The sequence below is a fragment of the Paramisgurnus dabryanus genome, chromosome 14 (assembly GCF_030506205.2).
Source record: "Paramisgurnus dabryanus chromosome 14, PD_genome_1.1, whole genome shotgun sequence".
NCBI classification, from domain to species: domain Eukaryota; kingdom Metazoa; phylum Chordata; class Actinopteri; order Cypriniformes; family Cobitidae; genus Paramisgurnus; species Paramisgurnus dabryanus.
Genome location: NC_133350.1, coordinates 25,025,815 through 25,044,370, shown reverse-complemented (window position 1 = coordinate 25,044,370; position 18,556 = coordinate 25,025,815). Strand labels below are relative to the sequence as shown.

Genomic DNA, 18,556 nt, shown 5'->3' with positions numbered 1-18,556 from the left:
TTTTTCTGAAAAAAAGTTTAGTTTCATTGTGACCCTCAATTCATGAATCTGTTAATATTGTTCAGATCTGCCTCTATCACGATACACACGCACACACACAAAAGAGGTAAGATCCAAAAGCAGTTTAATTTGGGTAATCCGTAATCATAATCCAGCCAGGCAAAAGGTCATACACGTTAAACAATCCAGAACATTAAATAAACAAGAATGCAGAAAGGCAGTGTGACATAAAACAAGGACTCCGTGACAAGAAATGAACAGACAGGGTATATATACACAAACACTAACAAGGTGAGTGGGAACCTGATTCAACATTTGATTCAACATTTATTTGTAAAATATGATAGTTATTTAGTACCTTTGTTGAGGTGATGCTCGACATAATCAACAAACATCGTCAAATGCATCATTGTCACGTGATGTCACTTCAAAGTTCAAAAGTCCAGAAAACGCAAGCTAATACATATGCTTCAATTTGTTAAAGAGCCGGATAGAGTCATGTGTTTGTGATCAGGATGTTTGCATTGAAGGTGTTTGATTCACTAAAACGAAGCAGTTCATGAGAGTCGTTGTTAAGCGGTAATAGAAAGACGTGTTTTCTAGTCATAATTTACAGCTACTTGTCTCATATTTTATACATTGGGATACCAGTGCTGGGGTGGGAATGCTTTATCTTAGGATGGCAGTTGCCTTCCTGGTAGATCCGCCCCTGGGGGGGGCATGCTCAGTGGCCCCAGTGCATTATCGAGCCACTGTTTTAACCCCGCCCAAATAATCCCCAGCACAGAAATATGAAAAAAAAACAGTTCAACTCCACATTTCAGTACCATATAGTTTACAGTCTTTGTAACATGTTTCAGCAATACATAATGGTACAAAAGATGTCACTGTGACAGTACTGTTGGAGCCATTCTGCATGTTGTCATGAGTTGGCGCTGTGATCTGCCACTAGTCTTCGTAAGACGAGGACTAATTATTGCAGGTGTGGCGCACAGCGAGGTGCATGGTTTTTGACCGTGGGACACGGCGTGCTGTAGGCAAAACTTTAAGTTGAGATTTAAGTTTATTTTGAGAAGTGATTTATTTTTATTTATGTTAATAAATAGATGGGCATATCCAAATTTTATTTTTGGACTTTTGAAAGTTTATTATAATTGCTTTAATTATTTTAAGCCAAGAGGAAACATTACGTCGCAAACACGCGTGCAAAACGGCTTAAATGTGCGCCAACAATTAGTCAAAAACCACCTCTGTATGAGGAAGCAGCCAGACGGGCGGTGATCAGTGAGGATGGACGGTGATCGGTGACGGTAACGGAGGTCGGCATTAAACGCTTTGCCTGAATAGTGTGGCGATCCGGCTCGGACGGATGCGATAAAGACCGAGGTTAGTGAGTGGTCTCACATTGGACAGTGAGGATTGGACACTTCAATGCATACACTACGTCACCAAATGAAGGAAAGTTCTGTTGGACCTGGAACCACTAAATCGAGTTAAAAGCCAACATTAAAGTGTAAACCGCAAGTGTGACAAGAGAACACAATACATTGACATTTGGTTTAAAGTAAACAAAGACTGAAATAAGAGACATTTTGGACAAAGAGTTTACAAAAGACAATTAATGTGTTTATGCTTTATTTATGAATCTGATGCTCCTTTTCATGATGTTTTAAAAATGTTGTTTTCTGGGTTCATGATGCTTTGAAATGACATTCTGGGTTCATGAGGTTTTAAAATGATGTTGTATTCTGGGTAGTTGATTTAAAAACGAATTAAAATGAATGAAAATCAATAATGTAGTGAGGTAACTCATGAGGTGTCAGCTGACTTAAAAAATGTTAATGAGGAAGAAGCCTCTGTGAGAAAAAGGTCTATAAAACTTACACCAAAAGCACTGCTTTCTAAAATAAGTGACTTAGAAACACTGAGAAAATCCAAATTAAGTAAAGCTGCTAATATCAAAGAAACTGTTCAAGGTTTAATGCGTGAGTCTGGATATGAAACTGAAATTAAAGGTAGCTTCAGCAAATATCAAGCCTTGATTAACGATGCTAAAGTTGCACATAACCATCTGCTTGAGTTGCTACCTGTGGATGAAAAGGAAAAGCATGAAATCTGGTTCAAAGCAAATATCAAAGAAACTGTTCAAGGTTTAATGCGTGAGTCTGGATATGAAACTGAAATTAAAGGTAGCTTCAGCAAATATCAAGCCTTGATTAACGATGCTAAAGTTGCACATAACCATCTGCTTGAGTTGCTACCTGTGGATGAAAAGGAAAAGCATGAAATCTGGTTCAAAGCAAAGCTTTTAAGTGTGAACGAGTTTTGCCAATGTGTGGAAAAGCTACCATGTTGCGCATGCAGTGAATGACAATTCTACACAACGGATTCCGCAAAGGCAAAATGAAATATCTGAGCTGCTCATACAACAACACAGAGCCAGCCAACTGCCACCAAGACATGTGCCTGTTTTTGAAGGTGATCCACTGAAGTTCAAAATGTTTATGCAAGCTTTTAGGCACTGTGTGGAGGAGAAAGCTGCATCTAAAGGTGAATGCATGTATTTTCTGGAAAGATACACCAGAGGGCGCCCACACGACCTTGTACAAAGTTGTTTACATACAGTATGAGTGCGGAGAGAGGTTTTGAAACCGCTAAAGACCTCCTACAGAAACACTTCGGTAATGAAACAAAGATCACGGCAGCATATATGGAAAAGGTTCTCAACTGGCCTGTGGTAAAGGCTGAAAGTGTTTCATTATTACAGGACTATGCATTATTTTTACACGGATGCAGTAATGCAATGTCAGATTTAGAGAAAATGAAAGAGCTGGACATGTCTGCCAATCTCAAAATCATTGTTTCAAAACTTCCTTTTAAATTGAGGGAAAAATTTAGAGGTTGTGCATGTGATATTCGAGAGAGACACAAACGCAGACCTAACTTCAATAACGTTTGACATTTTGTGGAATATCAAGTCAAAATCTTGTCTGATCCTATTTTTGGGGATATCCAAACTACTGAAAGAGAAAGACAGGTTAAAAGGGATGTGTATACAAGAAGCGAGACAACTTTGCTACAAACATCTATGCTCTTAACAAAGTACAAGACAAAGACACACAAGAAGGTAAACAGAAGGACAGCAACATCAGCATCAATTGTTTATTCTGTTTACAAGATCACAGTCTGAATGAATGTCAAAGATTTGCCAAAAACAAACATCGTGAAAAGATCAACTTCTTAAAGGAAAAAGGAGTATGCTTTGGGTGTCTCAACACTGGGCATTTGAGCAAAAATTGCGATAAGCATAAAATCTGTGAAAAATGCTTTACACATTCACATTAAACAAGTTGACAAATCAATGAACATCAGCGGTATCTACCCCAATGAATCCAAACCAGCTGTAAACCATAAGCTTGTGTCAGCTCAGACATTTGGGAGCCAGACCGGGGCAGGTAGCAATGGTATGCTCTCCATCCTGCCAGTTCAGGTCAAAGCACAAAAAGGCAATAAGGTGATTCAGACCTATGCATTTCTGGACAATGGTTCAACATCCACATTCTGTTCTGAAGCTCTTATGCGTAGGCTTAATCTCATTGGGACGAAGTCAAAAATATGTTTGTTTACAATGAGCCCAAAGACATCAGTGTCAACATCAGACCTGCAAACTTGTCGCTTTTCGGCGACAATCGCCGTTTTCTTGGTCAATTGGGTCATTCACGTGAATCGCATAGAACCGGAGAGTTTTTTTGAGGTGTGTGTGTGTGTGTGGGGGGGGGGGGTCGGAAGGCTGCCCTTTATCTGAATGCAATGCGGGCTAGAATTGCCAAACATTATTGGATAATTCTTATACTTGACATTTCTCTGGGCCAATCGGAATCTTAGCATGCTTTCCTCTGGGCCAATCGGAATCTTAGCACTTCCTTCAGAATCTTGAAGACAGCGCGGTCCTTTGGATGAGAGACACACCTCTACCACGCGAGTCTGATGGACACTTTTAACGTGAAGGAACCATCTTATTTGAGGTAAGTCAACTTTTTTGTACCAAAAACGACAACTATTTGTTTGCTTGATTTAATTAGCGTTAGCTACCGCTTATATTGTATTTTTAGGAACGAGTCAACGCCGAGTAATGCACAAACGTAGACCTTGCATAAAGTTTGCCTATGCTTCGAGCAAAATGACTAATGTTAGCTAACTTAGCAGGACGATTGTTAGCTAGGCTTATCGTTACCCGGGTGTTCTGCCCGGAGTTCCGAGATATACGGCTACTAATCGAATTCTGAGCTAACGTTACCCTGAGTAACTTATTCATTATGGTGGCTGTGGTGCGCGCTTGCGCAGGCAGTCGGTCGTGGTGTGGATAAATGTGACTGTTTACACAACAGCTGATGCGAGAGTAATGTTAAAGGAAAACCCACCCTTTTTTAACATTTTCCTATGTTTTTACCTCAACTTAGACTAATTAATACATACATATCTTTTTTCAATGTATGCACTTAATCTTTCTACATCGCGTTGTGAATGTTTTAGGAATTAGCCAAGCCCCATTCATTCCTGGTGGCTGTATACCTGGTAAACAGTCATTTTTAACAACATAGGGCTGTTTAGATAAAACAATCTGGCGAGCGTGTTGTCCTAGGATAATACACCAACAGCCAATTTCTGTATAATAAAGGGCTACATTTTGCATCAAAGTCTGTCAATGAAATCTTTACATTGTATTGTTAGTTGAATTTACATTATGAACACTAGCACTTTGAGATTGTTTATTCAATGTAAGGAGCCCTACATATAAAATGCATTATTATTATAATTATTGAACAGAAATGTATTTTGATATTCACTGCATATCAGCCATACAGTATGGAGACACGTTGTTTTATCATATTAGTCCTATGTATGATAGTTTGCAAGGTTATATTTTAATGATTTTAATTTACTTTCAGCCAATGGTTCTGGGCACTTTGGTGGAGCACTCACTGCCATTCACAATGGCCCGTCATCGTCAACCTTGCACAGACGCCGGCTGAGGACAAAGTGGCTCTGTCGCACGAAGCTTTTACGAACATCAGCAAAATTATGTTTTTTTCATTTCTGTCTGTCTCTTGTTGTTTTTTATTTCAGTGTCATGCTTCACAACACCTCCAGGCGTTTCCGTGAGTTGTAAATAAAAACATTTGTAAAATATTAAATGTGTCATTCACTTTAAGCTTCAAGGATGTTTTAACAATGTTTTTTGGTTAAAGTATGCTGATTTTTGTTAAGTCACGCTCAGAATCATATTAAAATCACAAAAATATAGAGCTGGGGTAACCCTAAGCCCCCCCCCCCCCCCCCCCCCGTGCGTGCGACACTGTCACCTTTTTTACTCTGAGGAGTTTGCAGGTCTGCAACATACATTGTGAATGGACTTGAAATAGCTAGCCTTAATGGAACAAGGTTTTACAGTCTTCCAAATGTTTACACACAGAATGGATGCCAGTAAATACAGCAAATATCATAAAGCCAGAAGATTTTACACAGTGGCCTTACCTTGAGCACATTGAAATCCCTGAAATTGATGCTAATGTGGAGATATTCATAGGTACTAATGCTTCAAAATTGCTGGAACCATGGGAAATTGTGAATAGCCAAGGTGAGGGTCCTTATGCCGTTAAAACCCTATTAGGGTGGGTGGTCAATGGCTTAGGAAAGGATTGCAAAAACAACATGAATGACAATTGCTGTCATAGTGCTGCTGTAAACAGATTATCTGTGGAATCACTTCAGCTGCTATTGGAGAAGCAGTACCAAAGTTGGATTAAGAAGGAAATTGGAAAGAAATGAGAAGTTTACCAAGAATATGCCAGTTTTCTGGAGAATGTAATTAGCAGTGGCTATGCTGAAATAGTACCGCAGGATGAGTTGCGTTGTGGAGAAGATAACCTGTTCTATATTCCTCATCATGGAGTATATCATCCACGCAAAGGCAAGTTGCGAGTTGTCTTCAACTGTGGAGCTAAGTTTAAAGGGACTTCTTTAAACGATCAACTTCAGCAGGGTCCGAACCTCACAAGTTCCTTAATAGGAGTGTTTTTACGATTCAGACAAGAACCAGTTGCTTTTATGTCTGATGTGAAGTCTATGTTTTGTCAAGTCAAAGTGGCTGAGGAAGACAAAGACTTTCTAAGGTTCCTGTGGTGGCCTAATGGAGATCTGAGTCTGCAAGTTCAAGAGTACAGAATGACTGTACATCACTTTGGAGCAGTGTCGTCGCCTAGTTGTGCATGTTATGCTTTAAGGAAGACTGCAGATGATAATCGGAGTAGTTATTTGGACGAAGTAATTGACACTGTACATAGAAATTTCTATGTGGACGACTGTCTGAAGAGCTCACCATCTGTGCAGAAAGACTGACCTTTGCAAAAAGGGAGGTTTTCATCTTACACAATGGGTCAGTAATTGTCGCAAAGTCCTTCAAACAATTCCTGAGAAAGAACACTCTAAAAGTGTGAGTGAACTCAATTTGGACATAGACCAACTCCCGGTAGAAAGGGCACTGGGGCTACATTGGTGTATGGAAAATGACAAATTTAACTTTCATATGAACTGCAAAGAACGTATGCAAACAAGACAAGGGATTCTGTCAGTTATTAGTTCAGTGTACGATCCTTTAGGGTACCTTGCACCAGTCCTTCTTCCAGCCAAGCACATTTTACAGGAGTTGTGCAGAATGAACTATAGCTGGGATGAAGAAATTCCACAAGTCTTAAAACAACAATGGATAAATTGGTTGACTGACCTGAAAGAGATCTCAGAGTTCAGAGTGAGTAGGTGCTTGAAACCATATGACTTTGGAATACCAGTCCATGCCGAGTTGCACCACTTTGCTGATGCCAGCGAAAGGGGATATGGCACGGTAACATACCTGAGGTTACGGAACAAAGAAGGTCATGTACATGTCTCTTTTCTTCTCGGAAAAGCCAGAGTAGCACCTCTTAAATCGGTAACCATTCCTCGATTGGAACTCACTGCTGCTGTTTTGGCTGTTCGGGTGGACAATATGGTAAAATCAGAGTTACAGTTTTCTTTGCCAAGATCCTGTTTCTGGACTGATAGTAGTACAGTCTTGAAGTACATCAGCAATGAAAACAAAAGATTTCGAACATTTGTTGCCAACAGAATAACTATCATTAGGGAAGCTTCAGACACAGCACAATGGCAGTATGTCCACACAAAACAAAATCCTGCAGATGACGCATCTAGAGGACTGACAGTCCATAAGCTTCTGAACAGCAGAACGTGGCTATCAGGTCCAGATTTCTGTGGAACGCAAGAGAAACATGGTTACAGTATGAAGTAGAGTCCACATTGGAAGAGGATGATCCAGAGGTCAAACTGGAAATCTCTACAAACACAATAACTGTTCAAGAGGATAAAGCAACCAATCAACTCATCACATATTTCTCTGACTGGAAGAGGTTGAAGGTTGCAGTTGCATGGTTACTTAAGGTCAAAAAGACTCTATTGGAGTTGAGTCAAAGAAGGAAGCAACTTGTGAAGGTTGAAAAGGCTGATCTTTCTTATGTTGACATGAAAATGTTGGAAGCCAGAAAGTCATTGGGACGACACAGTGTATCAACTGAGGATCTAGTAGCAGCAGAAAATGCTATCCTTCAGTTCTGTCAAAGGGAAAGATTTGACAAAGAAATTTGTGCAATAAAGACAGGAAAACCCATAAAAAGGTGTAGTCCTATCTACAAGCTAAATCCTGTTCTAGAGGATGGACTGTTAAGAGTAGGTGGAAGATTGTCCAGGACTGCAATGCCCAAAGAGAGCAAACACCCAGTCATCCTGTGTAAAGATCAGTGCATCTCCATGTTAATTCTTAAAAATGTTCCTAAACAAACAAGGCATGGTGGGGGATTACATCCTCTCCAAGCTGAGAGAAAAGTTTTGGGTCAGACATGCTAATGCAGCAGCAAGGAAAATCTTGTAAAGTTGTGCTTTTTGCAAACGTCACAAAGGAAAAATGTGTGATCAAAAAAATGGCTGATCTTCCCGAATAAAGGATTACTCCAGACTTACCTCCATTTACCAATGTAGGAGTAGACTATTTTGGCCCCATAGAGGTAAAACAAGGACGTTCTTATGTGAAGCGTTATGGGGTTATCTTTAAGTGCATGGCTAGTCGAGCAGTGCATTTAGAAGTGGCACACTCATTAGACACAGACTCTTGCATCAGTGCTATTCGTCGATTCATACAGATGTGGCCTTTAAAAATGCGCGTTTCTGAGAGCAGAATGCCGCGGAGACTTCCGAAATTCTGCGAGATCCCGCAGAAGGGGAGTTCGGTGGGGGACGCAGGAAATATAAAAACCTGTAGAGGGCAGGCGTGTTTCATGTAGGCCATACTGACGACAATGTGTGTGCTCGACTTCATGCTTAGCGTATACTGTATGATATTGAAGTAACATGACACGGATTATCAATGTTTAGGCGATAGACTTTGATGTCATACAAATGCATGCTTTTTGGCAAACATTTTGTTGGCGAAGTTTTCTTTTGCCAGTTACATAAACAGTCACATATTCTTCATAAAAATCGGACTCAAACGCGCATCATTTGTCTTATTTTTTCCGTGTACTTACAGTAGAAGAGACGTGATGTATGATAATCGAGTCTAATAACAAAATAATTCGCGAAGACCTTTGAAGAGACCGAGCGCATTTACGCAATATCATTAACTAGTTTATCTAATTTTACATTTAGTTCATTTTTGCATCTGAACGTTTTAATAGCTTTAACATGTACGGTGCGCTTTTCTGCATTACTGAACAGTAGGCTACTTTTTATATTATCATGTTTCCCTTTACATGGTATGAAACACGATAAAAAGTATGCATTGGTGTTTAATACATTTCACTGAGAATTTGTATAATATGTTATACTTTTGTACTAAGGAAATAAAATCATATTGTGAGTGTAAATATTCATAAATTGGAGGAGTTTCTGAGGTGTTTGTCATCGGCAAAATGTGCAGTTTCTTTGTTGCTGATTAAAAACCGTTGGCTATGTGATTGTTTAAAATTGACATTTTTTCTACTTATTATTAATTTATTTTTTGCCTACATTTACTCAAATAATATCAATGTGAAAATATAAGTAATTCATACTTCAAGTTAGGCGTAAAACTTACACATTTTTGATGTCAAATAGAAATAATAATAATTTGAAATATGCAATTATTACAGTTTAAAAAACTTAAATATATTACTCTGACCTTTTTAAATATATTGACTAAAATAATCTGTAAATGTAATACTTATATTATTAAGGCGTATACATCAAATAATATATGTACATTTTACACAAAATATCTGTTCTATTTTAAGTAATTTATTTTCCAACTAAAAAAATCGCATAACTGCATTAAGAGATTTTATTAAGTTACTTTAATCATTTATTTTAGAGATATTTACAAAGCCACTGAATCATTTTTAACAGTGTGTACATTATGACCTTACGGTAGACTATTATTAAATGCATATAAATAAAAATATGTAAAACTAAATAAAAAATATATCATACATGGACTGTATGTAAGCATACGTTTTCTTGTTCGGTGCACGTGGGTTTAAATGCCGTTTTTCTAAAGAAGAATTTTAAAACTTTATTGGTGGTAGTTGAGAAGAATTCCTTTTTCCATTTCTAAATCATTTTGAGCGCAATATAAATATATCATATTTTTATTCTTATTATATAAGAATACGCAATTTTTACAACATTTTTAACATATGGAAAATATACGTTATGTTGTGTGAATTTCCTAATTACAAGCTTTTGATGAAATTGCACCAAAACTAAACGTGCATAAAAACATAAAAAAGCAATTTAAATAAGCGAAAAATCTTTTTTATGAGCTCAAAATGTTGAATATAATGTGCTATTGCTGAAAATTGCCCATCTCTAAAGGAGAATATTCATCTTTAAAGTTGAAGAAACAAAAAAGTACTGACAAGCATTCTCAAATATAGCCTATATATTCTGCAAGCACTCAGTTGAGAACAATTCCATTTTCCATTTCTAAATCATTTTGAGCGCAATATAAATGTATCATATTGTTATTCTTATTATATAAGAATACGCAATTTTTACAACATTTTTAAGATATATAAAATATACGTTAAGCGTGTTGTGTGTATTTCCTAATTATAAGCTTTTGATGAAATTGCACCAAAACTAAACGTGCATAAAAACATAAAAAAAATCATTTAAATAAGCGAAAAATCTTTTTTATGAGCTCAAAATGTTGAATATAATGTGCTATTGCTGAAAATTGCCCATCTCTAAAGAAGAATATTCATCTTTAAAGTTAAAGAAACAAAAAAGTACTGATAAGCATTCTCAAATATATTCTGCAAGCACTCATTTATCCATAATGATGTAATTTATTTTTTAATAACATATTGTCGCTGTCGGGCAAAGATACTCTCTGGACACCAAGACCATGTCTATGGGTTCAAGAATAACAAAATATTGGCCATTTGAAACTCGAAAGTCATCACTTTATTTTGTCCCATTGTTTTCCATTTTGCGGGTGATAAAACTCCTGTGCACGTCGTTCAAATTCATTGAAATTTTGTTCACTTGTAGTTTAGCAAGTATGTATAATACAATTTCAATAATGTTTTTACACTGCACATCGTCTGAGGAAATCCGAAGTTGCGTCGAGGGGAACCAAGCTGACAGCCGCGACAGCAGAGATTGTCACGTAGTACCTACAAAAGGGTACCTGCAGCGATATCATTCTGGCTTGGTGGGATGTCAGCCAGCGAGAGTCCTCTGATTCTGGCCTTGTTCTTTTACTCCTCAGAGTCTAAAACCAGGAGGGCATATTAAGTATTCATTGTATTTTCATTTTAACAGAGCAGCTATGGTTGCGCGTTTCACACACCTCTCCAAACCACGTTGTTAACACTATGCTTGTTCGACTTCATGCGGCGCCACAAGAACCGACAGCCGGATGACGTCAGAGTACCGCGAAAATGATTCAAGAAATCATATTTCGCCTCGCTCTCGCGATACTGTGACGTCTTCCGGCTGTCGATTCTCGGGGCGCCGCATGAAGTCGAACAAGCCTATTGACAGCAGCAAAAGCTACGCATGCGCTTTTAACTTGTAAAACTCAAAGGTGTATGGGTAATGTAGTCTCTGCTCTCGGTGGGACGAATTAGGTAGCTTGCATTGTGAAGGGCGCTTTGAAAAGCGGCAGCGCAGCCAAAGGATTAAATTAAGCCTCTGATTTAAACAGATGTGCAAATGAGCGTTCTGGTACGCTAGAAGTACGTTCTGGGCGCAGGGAGAGGTGGTGGTACGCAAGAGCTATATTTGGAAGTGGCGGTACTGAGTACTGGCGCCTACCGGCCCACATTAAAGCACTGGCGGTAGCAAAGGTAGACGGCCCTTTGAAAAGCAAAAGAAAGCTGATAAAAATGAGAAACCCACACTGAAATAAATTGGAGTAGGATTTAGGCTACTTAACAAAATCTAAACATTTTTCACTCAGAAAAGGCTAGTAAATATAAACAAAATTATCAGCAGCTTTAACTTTATTACTTTTTTAATTTTAATTCACTCTTTGTTTCAGCGATGTTTATAAATATACTATATTTTTGCATTTTGATTACAAACTGTTCTACACTGAAAAGAAACTAATGTAATCTTCATGATTTAATCACGTAAAACACAAGTCTAAACACAAGCACCACTTTTCTGAATGATGATAATCACAAACATCCCAGAGTTTGTAAACCAATTGTTTGTAAACATATTTAATGCTAACTACTTAAAAATTCAGAAAATATTTTTTACAGTGTATAAATAAAAAGACATGAAGGAAGTTAATTCCAAAATGTAATTAATTGTACATGGTTTAGCTGCTTGTTTTAGCAGCTACCAGTGACACAGAGTCAAGAAATTAAAAACCACCCACCCCTAGGTCTGCCAATTCTTTGCCAACCCCCAATGCTAATCGATCACCTCATCATCAGGGAATCAAAAGAAAACCGGTTTATCCAGTTTTCACCAGCGCGTTGGGTTTTAATTTCAACCCTTGCAGTTTCTTTGTTAAAATGCTATTTAAGCAAATAGGCCTAATACATACGCTGTATGTTATTTTAAATGAATGTTTATAACTTATAAAATTAAGTGGATATCAGGTAACTTAATTTGACATATGTTGATATAACCTAGGCTCTTTTTGTTATGAAACATGTTCAATGGTTACAGTGCCTCATGGTGGGGTTGAACCCCTGGTTCAGTTTACCCCATCTGGTTCACTTTGCCCCACAGCCACCGTTTTGGAAAACTGCCTAGCTTAGTAATTCAGGCTAATCTTTAGCTAAATCATTCACATGGTTTTATACATTAGCCTATCACCAATATGTATGGTATAAATATTTAGACCTGGATAAATCTACTTTGACATAACAGCCATTATACCTGGTATGTATACATTTTACTTTGATAGGATAAAAACTGTTTTTTTTTTTTAAATCATACTTTAATCATAACTCTTTAATTTGTCCTTCTCTTTAACATAGCCAAATATAAATTATGGTTGCTACCTGTATTTGTGGTCACACGGCTACAAATCTGTATGGTTGCCTAGATAAAGGGGGTGGGTCAACTTACCCACTGGCTCACTTTGCCCCACTCTCCCCTACTTGGTATTGAGAAACGGGCATTGTTTATCGAAGCCGGAGCGCGAGCTACAAACTACAGAGCGAGTGCGCGGGTGCACAATGGTGAAAGAGCAACACACGATGTAAATAACTAAACCAGTGCTCGCAGTACAGACACTTTATATTTTAGCGTACTGCGTACCTTCACTTTCTTTTGCGTGCCACCACTTCTCATGTTGCTGGTACTTTGCCTTAAAGAGTCAAAGGGCGTTTCTATGTGGCGCTGCGCAGACAGTTCGGCAACTAAGACATCAAAGTACCGCGAGAGCAAGTCGAAATGTTACAAATGGTCCGACTTTACCTTTGCTCTCGCGGTACTCTGATGTCATACGCCGACCAGTCAGCGCCGCACCATTTAAAGTCGAACACACAAAGCGTCAAGGCAGGGCCGCTGGAAGTCATTTTGAACAGGGGGTGCTGTGAATTTTTTTAACCAAAAAACCTATGAGCCTATAGGCCTATTTAAAATACATTTTAAAAATAAATACATTGAGATTTACTACTTTATTGTCATATACACTTCAGGGCACACAGCCAGGGTCTGAAACACAGACATCATCAGTTCTCAGATGAATATGCGCTATTAATCAGAAGCAAAAATACTTATCCCAGGGGGAATTACTTTCGTTACAATTTACATACAACATATAATATTATAACAACATATAATATTAATTAAACTTCACAGTTTTCAATGTCCATGCGGACGAACATATTTTACTTTCGTTTTTAAGTTAAGATCACACGTCGATTAACAGATGTAAAATATTCTTACATTAACATACCTAGTATATTTTTATATAGATCTTTTTTTACTAAATAGTACTATTACTGTCTTTTTTAAACATATAAATAATTCATAATTTGAACAAAAATAATAATTGGTTTAGTTCTGATATTGTATACTTTTAATAAGAAAAACATGGTGTATAATTACATTTTTAGAATAGGCTTTACATAAGGTTTGTACTGTAAAAATACTTTATTTGTTACAAACAAAAGATAAAGAATTTACAAACGTGTGGAGAGCCATTTCAGCACTTGGACAGCGAAATGTTTTTTTTTAAAGCATTACTTAAAATGTTTTCTCATCTCACCATATCTACAGGTGCAGAGTCATTATATACAATAAATCCGTTGGGTAGCATTTAAAAAAAAACATTTAAAAGTAGATGCATTTGTTTAAAGCAAAGCATTTATTTACTTAGCTACAGATGAAGCAGCTCTTTGCGCCTTCTAACGTCTCATAATTGGTCATCATTTATGTCCAAGAGACTCAATAATAATCTGTTACATTTTAATCCTTTAATTTTTCATATTAAAAAGCGTTTTTGTGCTGCTGCGCATCCATGTAATAAACAAACCCGCGTTGTCATTCCGTTAATACGCATATTATCAACGCGCTCTTTACTCGAACAGAAAAAACTCGCCTCGCGAATTGCGCCGGTTGTATAGAGATTCCAAAGTCTCTCATGAGCTAGAGGACAAATATCCAGGGAGTTCAGTATTTCTGTGTGGGCATGCATCAGGGAAAGGTGTGTGAGTCTTTTCTGGGTCATGGTGCTGCATACCAATGTCTTCAAAAGATGCAAGGCGGAGAAAGTGCGCTCGGATGAGGCCACGGATAGGCACAGTAATGAAATTAAAATCCAAAATACACGTAATAACCTACGTGTGTCAAAAATAATTTCCTAAAATATTCATAAGTAATATATCAATTGTGCAAAATATTTTAACCTAAAAAAAATATATTTCTCGCCTTCCCGCGACCATGCGTCAAGGTCTGGAGGAAAATGATACCTGCCCGGATCCCACGCACGCATCTGCAGTTATATACATTTTACAAAACCAGTATTCATTAGATTTTAAGAACTTTTTTGCCACTTTTAAAACTGTAAAACTAAATAAAAAAGATATCATATGCCGAATAAGCATGTAAGCATATGTTTTCTTGTTCGCTCCACGCAACACGGGTTTAAACGCCGTTTTTTTTCTAAAGAATAATGTTTACACTTTATTGGTGGTGGTTGAGAATAATTTATATTGCTTGCAGAATAATGTATATTGCATTTTAGCGCAATATAAATGTATCATATTGTTATTCTTAAATTAAAGAATACTAATATATTTTTTACAACATTTTTAACTTTAAAACATACATATAAAGATGCTTTGTACAATAGCTTTGCTTCTGACAACAATTTTCTGTAATAAATCAGTAAATGAATCACAAAATGTGTTGAAAGTGGCGAATAAAATGCTTGTCAATTCAAACAAAGGTGTATAAAACCGCTTTAATTAACAATAACTAAACTGTGCTCTTTTGCATACCTCTACTTTTCTCATGTCTTTCTTTATACCACCTTTATCTTTTTAAAATCTTGCCACTTTTAGAAATAATTTGTTTGCATTTTTTGTATACTGCACACTTTATTTGCATCAACTATACCCATAATAACATTTTCTACGTTTTTCTTTCAATAAGGAAATCTGTTTATTGTTATGAATAACGGCTGAAAGGATAAAAAAAAATCATAACACTGACTGCCTATATGCGCAAGAAAGGTATTATTAAAGTTTTAAATATGTAAAACTAAATAAAGATATCATATGCCCACTGTACAGTATGTAAGCATAGGCCCATGTTTTCTTGTTCGCTCTGCGTGGGTTTAAACGCTATTTTTCTAAAGAATATTTTTTTAACTTTATTGGTGGTGGTTGAGAAGAATTCCTCTTTCCATATGTATAGCATTTTAGCGCAATATACATGTGTCATATTATTGTTCTTAATATATTAAGAACAATAATACTAATATATTTTTACAACATTTTTAACTTTAAAACATGTATTTTTATACCACATGAATCTCTTTAAAATAGTAATACTTTTAGAAAAACGGACATAATTATTAATATTATAAACAAACAATGAAACGGTGTCAAAATTCGACAACACAAATAATTAAGATATTCATTGTAAATAGAGTTAAGGGTATTAGGCTCACACTAAATTCTTTGTTGCACTTAGTATAAATGCCCATTGCACGTACAGTCATCTTAATAAATGTATGCGCTGTTATGCTGGCAAGAAGGGGTTGACGTCACTTTGCTGTTTTAATAGAAATATTAAATATTCAGCAATGCCCTTATTAACTTCTGGAAACAACCGCAATGACAACGCATATAAAAATGTAGTTTTTTATGCGCCACCTGGTGGATTTTCTGTGAAGCGAAACACATTAAGGGAAAAGGGAAAGTAGCCCCCCCGAAAACACTTGCAGAATTCTGCGTGACTCCGCGAGACGATTTGGCGAATGCCGCGGGAGAAAACGCGCGTTTTTAAAGGCCACATCTGTATGCCGAAGAGGACCCGTAGCACACTTTCGATCCGACAATGGCACAAATTTCACAGAAGCAGAGAAGGAGCTAAAAAGAGCAATTGCAGAGTTAAACAACGGATCAATTGAGAAAGCTTTAATACATGACAATATCAAGTGGACGTTCAACCCACCTACAGCATCACATCATGGCGGTGCCTGGGAAAGCATGATTAGACTGGTCAGGAAGGTCTTAGTATCTGTTTTACATCAACAGGCTTTAACTGAGGAAACCTTAGTCACAGTCTTATGCGAAGCCGAAGCAATTCTGAATGACCGACCAATTACGAGAGTTTCTGAGGATCCTAATGATCTAGAGCCATTGACGCCTAACCACCTTCTTACTTTGAACAGGAAACCAGTTTGGCCTCCAGGTCTGTTTGATCAAAGGGACCAGTACGTAAGACGAAGATGGAAACAGGCTCAATATCTTTCAGATTTAGTCTGAAAAAGGTGGACAAAAGGATATCTTGTTACTCTACAGGAAAGACAAAAGTGGAACAAAACAAAACGTAATCTTATGGAAGGAGATATCGTTTTAATTGCAGATGCTACAGCACCACGAAATTCTTGGATGATTGGTAGGATTATTAAATCCTTTCCAGACAAATCAGGCATAGTCAGAACTGTACAAATCAAAACCAAAACCAACATAATTGAAAGACCAGTGACAAAATTAGGTTTATTGGTAGAACAGTCAATGTAAAGGTAAAAAACAGACCAAAGAGGGGTTTATTTATTTGTTTATTGTTTTTATTGTAAGATGTAAGATTTATAATTGTTATGTCTTGAAGTGCCATGAACAATTATGGTCCGGTTGTGTTGGAGCCATTCTGCATGTTGTCATGAGATGGCGCTGTGATCTGCGCTAGTCTTCTTAAGACGAGGACTAATTATTGCAGGAGTGGCGCACAGCGAGGTGCATGGTTTTTGACCGTGAGACACGGCGTGCTGTAGGCAAAACTTTAAGTTGAGATTTAAGTTTATTTTGAGAAGTGATTTATTTTTATTTATGTTAATAAATGGATTGGCATATCCAAATTTTATATTTGGACTTTTGAAAGTTAATTATAAATGCTTTAATTATTTTAAGCCAAGAGGAAACATTACGTTGCAAACACGCGTGCAAAACGACTTAAATGTGCGCCAACAAGTACTCTTTAAACAGATATGCATACATTTGGTACCAATGTGTACCTTTGAGGTACTAATAGGCACTCTTTGTAAAAGCTTTTGTACCTTTATTTCTGAGATCGGTTCCTTTTGTGGTTTACAGAAAATAACAGCACTCAGGTTTAGATCGATATGAAAGTGAGTAAATAATGACAGATGTTTTTATTATTTTCTGTTTGATCTTCCAGCATTAATCTGAAGGTAATGAAAGATCAAAGTTTGACGGTGACCTTGAGGGACTCAGTCAAGTTTCTGATCATCCTGCACAAAGTTTGGCAGAATCATCCGTATCACCAAGACTATCTTGGATTCTAAACCCTGGACAGCCACCTCCTATCTAAAAGTGTCCACGGCCTGCTCGGTAAATGAAAATAGATAAATATTCAGGTGTATGTTCAGATAAAAATGTGGTAAAAATGATTCTCAACACATTTAGTTAATAGTTCTTTGAAGGTAACCTGACATGAACTTAAATAACAATTTTTTTACTTTTATTTAACCCCACTGGTCAGTTTTACCACAGTGTGAACTTTGAAGTTAGTGGCTTGATCCCAGGAACAGACCCTGGCAAACAAGATGCCATCATGTTTGTAAAAGGAAACAAGCTTACAGTTACCAGGTGAATGCAAATATGAATACACTGTTAAATTTGACAGTAATATTTGTGACCCTGCCTATAAAATCCAGGCTAAAGTTTCATAATCTAATAATGAGATTATGACCATCAAAGTTTGATTTCAATCTTTGACATAATCTTACTCATCAATATTATATTAAGGTTACATTTTCACAAAATATACATTATGCAGGATGAGTTTATGTATGTCTGTCTCAACAGGGGCTTGAAAAAAGATTCCAGACAGGATGTGAAGAATGGAGAAAATGTGCCTTGTTGGTTCATTCATAATAACGGCATTGGACTTCTTGATGGACTTCACACAAACTACATCAAGTCTGATCTCTTCAAGAACATCTGACAAACACACAAAAGCTCTTGTCTAAAACTGTCACCTATAGACCGTTTCAGCAGTAACAACATAAACAAGCGGCTGTCGCGGTCCGCACATAACTTCCGGTAAGCTTTGCTAAGAATAAACAACAACAAAGTTCTTTAAACGTAGTTTATTTATATAACAAGCAAATAAACAACACATAGATTACCTAGGAAACCAAAATATTTGTTATTTTCGAGGAGGCATTTGTTCAAGATATCAGTTTAGCAACTAGTCAGACCATTAAAAAACGAAACCGGAAGTAAAGTTCGGATCCAGACATGTA

The 18,556-nt window shown here is 37.0% G+C and overlaps 1 long non-coding RNA gene across 1 annotated transcript; it reads left to right on the top strand.

The window, feature by feature from the left end:
* The first annotated feature begins 202 nt into the window (after nt 1–202).
* On the top strand, nt 203–18,288 carry LOC135719449 (uncharacterized). Its single transcript, XR_010521098.2, has 4 exons — nt 203–291; nt 17,467–17,639; nt 17,791–17,897; nt 18,117–18,288. It is a non-coding gene; the product is annotated as an uncharacterized lncRNA (long non-coding RNA).
* The last annotated feature ends 268 nt before the right edge of the window (nt 18,289–18,556 follow it).